We start from the raw sequence: 10,079 nt of genomic DNA, 5'->3' as shown, positions 1-10,079 counted from the left end.
TTTTATAGAAGTTTGGATGAAAAGTTGTGTCTTAGTTATTGCTCTGGAACCGCCCGAACCGTAGGAACCATCCGAACCGTAGGAACCGTCTGAGCTACACAAACCTTCCAAATTGTTCCAATTAATCCAGAAATTAGGAAATTCCGCATAATTGATGTCTTATAAGGTTTTCTTGAATTTTATAGAAGTTTGGATGAAAAGTTGTGTCTAAGTTATTGCTCTGAAACCGCTCGAACCGTAGGAAGCATCCGATCCGTAGGAACCGTTCGAACCGTTCGAACCGTAGGAACCGTCTGAGCTATACAAACCTTCCAAATTGTTCCAATTAATCCAGGAATTTCAAAAATCTCACACAATTGATGTCTTATAAGTTTTTCTTGAATTTTATAGAAGTTTGGATGAAAAGTTGTGTCTTAGTTATTGCTCTGGAACCGCCCGAACCGTAGGAACCGTTCGAACCGTAGGAACCGTCTGAGCTATACAAACCTTCCAAATTGTTCCAATTAATCCAGGAATTTCAAAAATTTCACACAATTGATGTCTTATAAGGTTTTTCTTGAATTTTATAGAAGTTTGGATGAAAAGTTGTGTCTTAGTTATTGCTCTGGAACCGCCCGAACCGTAGGAACCGTTCGAACCGTTCGAACCGTTCGAACCGTAGGAACCGTCTGAGCTATACAAACCTTCCAAATTGTTCCAATGAATCCAGAAATTAGGAAATTTCGCATAATTGATGTCTCATAAGGTTTTCTAGAATTTTATAGAAGTTTGGATGAAAAGTTGTGTCTTAGTTATTGCTCTGGAACCGCCCGAACCGTAGGAACCATCCGAACCGTAGGAACCGTCTGAGCTACACAAACCTTCCAAATTGTTCCAATTAATCCAGAAATTAGGAAATTCCGCATAATTGATGTCTTATGTGGTTTTTCTTGAATTTAATAGAAGTTATTATGAAAAGTTGTGTCTTAGTTATTGCTCTTGAACCGCCCAAATCGTAGGAACCGTTCGAACCGTTCGAACCGTAGGAACCGTCTGAGCTATACAAACCTTCCAAATTGTTCCAATTAATCCAGAAATTAGGAAATTCCGCATAATTGATGTCTTATAAGGTTTTCTTGAATTTTATAGAAGTTTGGATGAAAAGTTGTGTCTAAGTTATTGCTCTGAAACCGCTCGAACCGTAGGAAGCATCCGATCCGTAGGAACCGTTCGAACCGTTCGAACCGTAGGAACCGTCTGAGCTATACAAACCTTCCAAATTGTTCCAATTAATCCAGGAATTTCAAAAATCTCACACAATTGATGTCTTATAAGTTTTTCTTGAATTTTATAGAAGTTTGGATGAAAAGTTGTGTCTTAGTTATTGCTCTGGAACCGCCCGAACCGTAGGAACCATCCGAACCGTAGGAACCGTCTGAGCTACACAAACCTTCCAAATTGTTCCAATTAATCCAGAAATTAGGAAATTCCGCATAATTGATGTCTTATGTGGTTTTTCTTGAATTTAATAGAAGTTATTATGAAAAGTTGTGTCTTAGTTATTGCTCTTGAACCGCCCAAATCGTAGGAACCGTTCGAACCGTTCGAACCGTAGGAACCGTCTGAGCTATACAAACCTTCCAAATTGTTCCAATTAATCCAGAAATTAGGAAATTCCGCATAATTGATGTCTTATAAGGTTTTCTTGAATTTTATAGAAGTTTGGATGAAAAGTTGTGTCTAAGTTATTGCTCTGAAACCGCTCGAACCGTAGGAAGCATCCGATCCGTAGGAACCGTTCGAACCGTTCGAACCGTAGGAACCGTCTGAGCTATACAAACCTTCCAAATTGTTCCAATTAATCCAGGAATTTCAAAAATCTCACACAATTGATGTCTTATAAGTTTTTCTTGAATTTTATAGAAGTTTGGATGAAAAGTTGTGTCTTAGTTATTGCTCTGGAACCGCCCGAACCGTAGGAACCATCCGAACCGTAGGAACCGTCTGAGCTACACAAACCTTCCAAATTGTTCCAATTAATCCAGAAATTAGGAAATTCCGCATAATTGATGTCTTATGTGGTTTTTCTTGAATTTAATAGAAGTTATTATGAAAAGTTGTGTCTTAGTTATTGCTCTTGAACCGCCCAAATCGTAGGAACCGTTCGAACCGTTCGAACCGTAGGAACCGTCTGAGCTATACAAACCTTCCAAATTGTTCCAATTAATCCAGGAATTTCAGAAATTCCGCACAATTGATGTCTTATGTGGTTTTTCTTGAATTTTATAGAAGTTTGGATGAAAAGTTGTGTCTTAGTTATTGCTCTGGAACCGCCCGAACCGTAGGAACCGTTCGAACCGTAGGAACCGTCTGAGCTATACAAACCTTCCAAATTGTTCCAATTAATCCAGAAATTAGGAAATTCCGCATAATTGATGTCTTATAAGGTTTTCTTGAATTTTATAGAAGTTTGGATGAAAAGTTGTGTCTAAGTTATTGCTCTGAAACCGCTCGAACCGTAGGAAGCATCCGATCCGTAGGAACCGTTCGAACCGTTCGAACCGTAGGAACCGTCTGAGCTATACAAACCTTCCAAATTGTTCCAATTAATCCAGGAATTTCAAAAATCTCACACAATTGATGTCTTATAAGTTTTTCTTGAATTTTATAGAAGTTTGGATGAAAAGTTGTGTCTTAGTTATTGCTCTGGAACCGCCCGAACCGTAGGAACCGTTCGAACCGTAGGAACCGTCTGAGCTATACAAACCTTCCAAATTGTTCCAATTAATCCAGGAATTTCAAAAATTTCACACAATTGATGTCTTATAAGGTTTTTCTTGAATTTTATAGAAGTTTGGATGAAAAGTTGTGTCTTAGTTATTGCTCTGGAACCGCCCGAACCGTAGGAACCATCCGAACCGTAGGAACCGTCTGAGCTACACAAACCTTCCAAATTGTTCCAATTAATCCAGAAATTAGGAAATTCCGCATAATTGATGTCTTATGTGGTTTTTCTTGAATTTAATAGAAGTTATTATGAAAAGTTGTGTCTTAGTTATTGCTCTTGAACCGCCCAAATCGTAGGAACCGTTCGAACCGTTCGAACCGTAGGAACCGTCTGAGCTATACAAACCTTCCAAATTGTTCCAATTAATCCAGGAATTTCAGAAATTCCGCACAATTGATGTCTTATGTGGTTTTTCTTGAATTTTACAGAAGTTTGGATGAAAAGTTGTGTCTTAGTTATTGCTTTGGAACCGCCCGAACCGTAGGAACCATCCAAACCGAAGGAACCGTTCGAACCGTTTGAACTGTAGGAACCGTCTGAGCTATACAAACCTTCCAAATTGTTCCAATTTATCCAAGAATTTCAGAAATTCCGCACAATTGATGTTTTATGTGGTTTTTCTTGAATTTTATAGAAGTTTTTATGAAAAGTTGTGTCTTAGTTATTGCTCTGGAACCGCCCGAAACCGTAGGAACCGTCTGAACTATACAAACCTTTCAAATTGTTCCAAATAATCCAGGAATTTCAGAAATTCCGCACAATTGATGTCTTAAAAGGTTTTTACTGATTTTTTTTTTGAAATCACCATGAATTGGTTTTATGAAATTTAGTTCCCAGCAAACATGAAATCGCATTAAAATAATAAATTAAGTCTTGAAAAACGTTATTTTGAATCGTTATTCCATCTAACGCAAGTAAAAGGTCGTAAAAATCGTTACTCGAAGTCGCTTGAAATGGTTTAAATCGGATATGATAAAGTTTCCGCCATGTTTGCAGATTTTGAAGACGATTTCGTTCCTTTGCTTTCTCCGGCGTGGGTCAAGTGAGAGAACAGCTTTTTTGTTCTCTCTGCGACCAGCAGTGCAACCAGATTGTTAAAAATCAGAGGGTGTATTTGCAAGATTGGCCCAATGACAGAGGCAGCAAATATTGTCGCTGGCAACGGTTCACATGCGTTGAGAGAAAAAAAAACTGATGTTCTCTTGCATTCTTTCAGTATGTATGAATATGGTGTCCTATATCGTCCAAATCGTATAATCTTATCGCTTTAGCCGGCAGTTGAAAATATGTATGTATATTGCCTCCACTTTGGTAGGTAAATGCTGTTTTTTTCGAGTTTCATACGATCATTCCATAATGTATTTGAGACGTATAACAAAGTTGTAGAGAAATATACCTACAAAAATGTTTGCTGGGTTGCGGCTTTATCGGTGAGGGTTAAAGAGTTGGAATGAAAGACGGATAGAAGATCAGATGAAAATTCTAAGGTGGTGAAAAATGCGAAGAGTATTTTAAATAGAAGCCTGACCACATACTAAATTCATTGTCCCGCGCCAATTAACTGTATTAAAGAAGTAGTACCCAATAGAGAAGGCACTACATTTTTCCATACAGTTAATTATGGATGGTTCGACGGCCATGTGAGTGCACATGTGCCGAACGGACAAAAAATGGAGCATGTGGTTGCTCTGTTAAGTCTTCTATTGTGCGAATATCGTTAGATCGATGGCTAGGTAGATTTCTTATTTTCGTTTTGTGCGCACGTTCCAATTAACTGTATGGAAAAATGTTGTGCCTCCTCTATTGGAAACTACTTCTTCAATACAGTTAATTGGTGCGAAACAAAGAATTTAGTATGTGGTTAAGTTTCTATTCCAAATGCTCTTCGCTCTTTTCACCAGCTTAGAGTTTTTTTTCTGATCTTATATCCGTCTTTCATTTCAACTCTTTAACCCTCACCGTTCGAACCGTTCGAACCGTAGGAACCGTCTGAACTATACAAAGCGTCCAAATCGTTCCAATTAATCCAGGAACTAAGATATTCCACACAATTGATATCTCATAAGGGTTTTCCTGAATTTTATAAGACCTTAGATGAAAAGTTGAATATAAGTATGTTTGTATTTATGTTGGTCATTCATCATGGGTGCATGGATTCACCGCATTTTCTTACAAAGTAAGAGTTCACAAGCATTCTTTGCAACGCGTACACTATACCAGGAGCCCGTGGCTTCACATGAACTATTATGAAGTGAATGTATTGTGTTGATGTTAGGTATATTTTGGATCAGTCAGGTGTACTACAGAGTCAGAGACTCTCTGATCTGACGCGACTTTATACCAACGTTGGTATAAAGTCGCAAATGGTTAAAAAGTCTGGGTTTTATCAAAACAAAACTAAAAAAAGAAAATTATTTTAAAATATACTTGAGTTTTGAATTCAAACATAAATATTTCAAAAAATTTAATTTGATTTTAATTTGTTAATGGCATTGCGGCGAGATGAAATTCTGAGGTATCTTAGAATCGATGCAACGGCGATTATTTAAACGGCAAAAAAATCTAAATTTAACTTGATTTTAAAAAAAAAAGCTTGAAATATTTCCAACGTTTTTATCTTTTAATATCCGGTTTGAACACATCTGACAAATATAACTCGCATATTAATATCCTTTAGTATGGAGAGATGCCAGTATCAAAATATTCATTAATATTTTTTTCAAAAATTACTCTTTATTAATTTTCTACATCTAGTGCAATACTTTCAATAAAATTTAATTGAACTTATAGTACTTTTATTTGACGAAAAAAAAAACCGTTGCTAACACTGATTTGAAATATTGTTTTATATCCTCAACAGTAGGCTCCTCAAGGTTCATTGCAAAGATTTGGACCTTTTTTTTTAAGTTTCAGAACAGATATCAATTTCTACATCAATACTTTTTACGTTGTACATTTCCCAAACCCCTCCCCCCACCAAACTCAAAAATAAAAGGAAATAAAAAAGAGTGTTTTGAGTTCTTTTGTTTGATTTTTTTTTTTGGCAGTTATAGCGAAACATTTAAAGCCGGATTTCTAAACAGTGCCATAAATGATGAAGTTCGTTGTAGTTGAAAACCTGAAAACCTGAAAATCGAGTGGCCGTATATCGAAGTATGAGTGTATTTGTCTAACTTAAAAAAACACCATATTCACATATTTTACACTACATGAAAACTACAACAGTCGCAGTTTCAGTGAAAAGTTGAGTGGAAATATAAACAAAGAACCCTAGAGACTATCCTCCTCAGTAAATCTGCTGCCCAGACTCAAAAAAGCAACTCCAAAATCTCCGGGCTCCAAGAATTCTTCAGTTCATTTTCCTTCGGAATCCCTTCTCCGAGAACCGATATAGGAAAGTTTAGAATGGATGACTGCCGAGGCTGAGGGTTTTTCCCTTCATCCTTGAGCGTCCCGGCAACCTGGTGCGCTGGTCATGCGTTCACGTTATTCGCCGAGCATCGATCTGGAAATAAAAGATGCCAGCCACCAGATTAGAACGAGAAGACTAACTATTTTCAGGGATTTCCTCTCCAATGGGCAGGCAGACTGAAGCCAGTACTTCTTACTGGCTGACTGACTACTTTAGCTGACTGCATGCTGGGGGACCCTCTCAAGATATGTAGTGTGCCGAAAAGTTTCTGCCCAACTGGCGATTGGGAGAAACCGGAAGTGGGGGAAGTTTTCGCTTGGATAATGATGAGAAAACTTGAGTCTTGTGGTTAGTCCTCAGAAAGATGGTTTTTTTTTGTAGTATGAGAGTAAGGAAAAAATGTACAGTGTTTAGTTTAGAAATCTTTTCGGCAAATGTTTCCAATAGCTCCATGATACGCTGAGTTCAGTAGAAAATATTGCTTACTGGAGGAAAAAGTAAGTAAACTTACTCATTGACTAATACCAAAATGAATGAAAAAAATTGGTTAAATCGTCACGACGAAAAAAAATAGTTTTTTTAAAGGTGTACAACTACGATTTGAAAAATTATAAACCCATTATCTTTTCATTCATCATTATAAAATTATGCACTCATGTTTTCCGCATCAAAATAACTCCCCTGAAATTTTGAATCCACTCTTGAAATAAAAAAAAACAAGTTCCAGCAAAGCACAACACGCCACAAAAGTTCAACGTAAACATGCTCAAACATAACCTGTTAATGATTTGGGCAAACTGTCGTCCGTCGGCCGGTTTCTTAAGGCCATCGTGCTAATTTGGATAACCCCTTCGAGGAAAAAGAAGGAAAACATCGGGAATTTGTATCCAAGGGTACAGGTTTTGCGCGCAATCTAATCCGTTTTTCAACCCCTTTCGAATTTCTTTTATTTTCTTGATGAAATGATAATCTACCTGAAGAGGAAAATATACATGCGAACAAATGATTGCGTTTTTATCTAAGGATTCATAAATTTTGTTTATCGGAAAAGAATAATCACACCGTAGCAGTAAAGATGAAAACTCCTGAAATGTTAAAAGCTTCAATTCCTTTTCATAAGGAATGAAGAATTCTTCACAAAAATATATGAAAAAAAAAAATAATTGAAAAATGCATCTAATGCATCCTACATCTCACACTCAGCAGGACAAACCAGAACGTTACTCGTCAAATATTAGACGTCCAGCAAAATAACTTTCAAAAGAAGCCTTTTGTTCCAAGCACATTCGAAGTCATTCAACCATCTTCGGGTTCATTTTGTGATGCAATGCATGGTTTGTTTCGCTGTATTCTCTGAAGAAAAAGGCTTTGCGCGGAACGGGCTTAGTTTCTCATTTATTAGCCTAACAAAGGATGCATCTGCTGCAGCAATGTTGCATTGATGCTGCACTTCAGGTCACCATGTGGGTACCTGAAAAGCCTTCTGCATTGCGTCATGTGTGGATCTTTCGGTCTTTTTGTCTTTTTGTAATTATTGTTAGGCTTAATTACAAATGAAAATTCAAAATGCAGATAAGTACATTTCTTATTCACTGCAATTCTTCACTAAATATGCAGATTGCGATTTTCAATTTGAAAAAATTATCATTTTATCGTTTGGCTACTGAACTTTGGTAAAAATATTCAAAAAATTTTACATGGAGATAATTTTTAATTATTTTGAATGTTTCCAACTTGAAAATATATTTTAACAAATCCCATTAAACATATCACCACATTAGAATTCAAAACTCAAGTCGTCAAAAAGGCTGGAAAAATATCAAATCCTTCTTTTAAAAAAAATTGTGCAGAAAATGTTATAAAAATTGATTTAAAATTGTCTGTGTTTTGTCATCTTCGATTTAATATAGGGGAGGAGCGGGCTATATGCACCTATTAAGCAGAACACTGATTTAATCAAATATCACGTCGAATATGTGTACAAAAACTATATACACGTGTGCAGTAGGGTGTCCCAATATTGCATAACTTCTGGGAATCTGGGGGTTCAACCTCCAAATGGTAGATTATGATGTGCAGAACAAACTTTTGTATGGGGCCGACTGAAAAAAAAAATGTTCAGAGGTTCCGCAAGCGCGATCTTTGAAAAAAGTCCACTTTCAAAAGATTTGATTTTAAATAAATTCTGGGTCCAAAAATTTTCTTATAATTTATATATTTTATATTTTTTTAATTTTGTTCGAGTTAAATACTACACGTAAAAAATGAAAAATGAACCAAATTTATATCAAAATGTAAAACCAGCGAGATATTTCCAAGAAAAAAAATTTTTTTGGTCCAAAAATTTTTAATTCAACTGACCAAAATGTGTACCAAGCGTAAAATATTTTTGATACCAATGCCATTTAAAGATGCGTATTTTTGTGCACTTCAACTTTGCTGAACAAAACATGTTGTTTGTATCATCGTGTGAAGAGCTATTCACAGTTTAATGCGTAATAAAAATCACAATTTAGGATATTTTTTATCTAATTTATCAAATTGTCATAATAAATGCCTATTTTAAAATCAAAATACTTGCAAAAAAAGACTTGGATGGTTTAAGGAAGTCATCAGAAGGCCATATGCCAAATTTGAGTGGAATCGGACAACAGGAAGGGGTTGCACTGAATCTCAAGTGTGAAAGGGATTCTGAGACATAGTGTTCTAAAGAAGCAAGTTTTTCATCATACATTTTTTTCTTTACCAGTCGATTGCTTGATTATGTAGATTTTATTAAAATTTCAATTAAGACTAACATTTCACCTAAAGACTGCAACTCGATTGGACTTAAAACAAAAAAGTTATGACTGTTCCAAGATAGTATTTTTGTGGCAAATTTTCGTTTAACACACAATGAGTACATTTTACTCATTGCCTTTTACAGGACAATTTGTAACCAAAATACAATCTTTTTTGTTTTAAGTCCAATCGAGTTTCAGTCTTCAGGTGAAATGTTAGTCTTAATTGAAATTTTAATAAAATCTACATAATCAAGCAATCGATTGGTAAAAACAAAAATGTATTATGAAAACCCAGTTTTTTATGCTTCTTTAGAAAACTATGTCTCAGAATCCCTTTCACACTTGAGATTCAGTGCAACCTCTTTCTGTTGTCCGATTCCGCTCAAATTTGGCATATGGCCTTCTGATGACTTCCTTAAGCCATCCAAGTCTTTTTTTGCAAGTATTTTGAATTTAAAGTAGGTATTTGTGAAGACAAATTTGATAAATTAAATAAAAAATATCCTAAATTGTGATTTTTATTAAGCATTGAACCGTAAATAGCTCTTCACACAATGATACAAACAACATGCTTTGTTCAGCAAAGTTTAAGTGCACAAAAATGCGCATCTTTTGGTGGCATTGGTATCAAAAATATTTTACGCTTGGTACACATTTTGGTCAGTTGAATTCAAAATTTTTGGACCAAAAAAATTTTTTTCTTGGAAATAGCTTGCTTGTTTCACATTTTGATTCAAATTTGGTTCATTTTTCATTTTTAACGTGTAGTATTTAACTCGGACAAAATTTAAAAAAATATAAAATATATAAATTATAAGAAAATTTTTGGACCCAGAATTTATTTAAAATCAAATCTTTTAAAAGTGGACTTTTTTCAAAGATCGCGCTTGCGGAACCTCTGAACATTTTTTTTTTCAGTCGGCCCCATACAAAAGTTTGTTCTGCACATCCTAATCTACCATTTTGTGGGTGAGCCCCCAGATTCCCAGAAGTTATGCAATTTTGGGACACCCTAGTGTGCAGGCATCTGTTTTCTATACAATGGAGTAATTTTAATGTTAAAATTTTCTTCTGTTTCCAAGAAAACGATTTTATTGTAAGTGTTGTCCTATTTATG

Source organism: Uranotaenia lowii, chromosome 3 (assembly GCF_029784155.1).
Source record: "Uranotaenia lowii strain MFRU-FL chromosome 3, ASM2978415v1, whole genome shotgun sequence".
Classification (NCBI taxonomy): Eukaryota; Metazoa; Arthropoda; class Insecta; order Diptera; family Culicidae; genus Uranotaenia; species Uranotaenia lowii.
The sequence above is the reverse complement of the archived record's forward strand: the minus strand, read 5'-3'. Positions refer to the sequence as shown.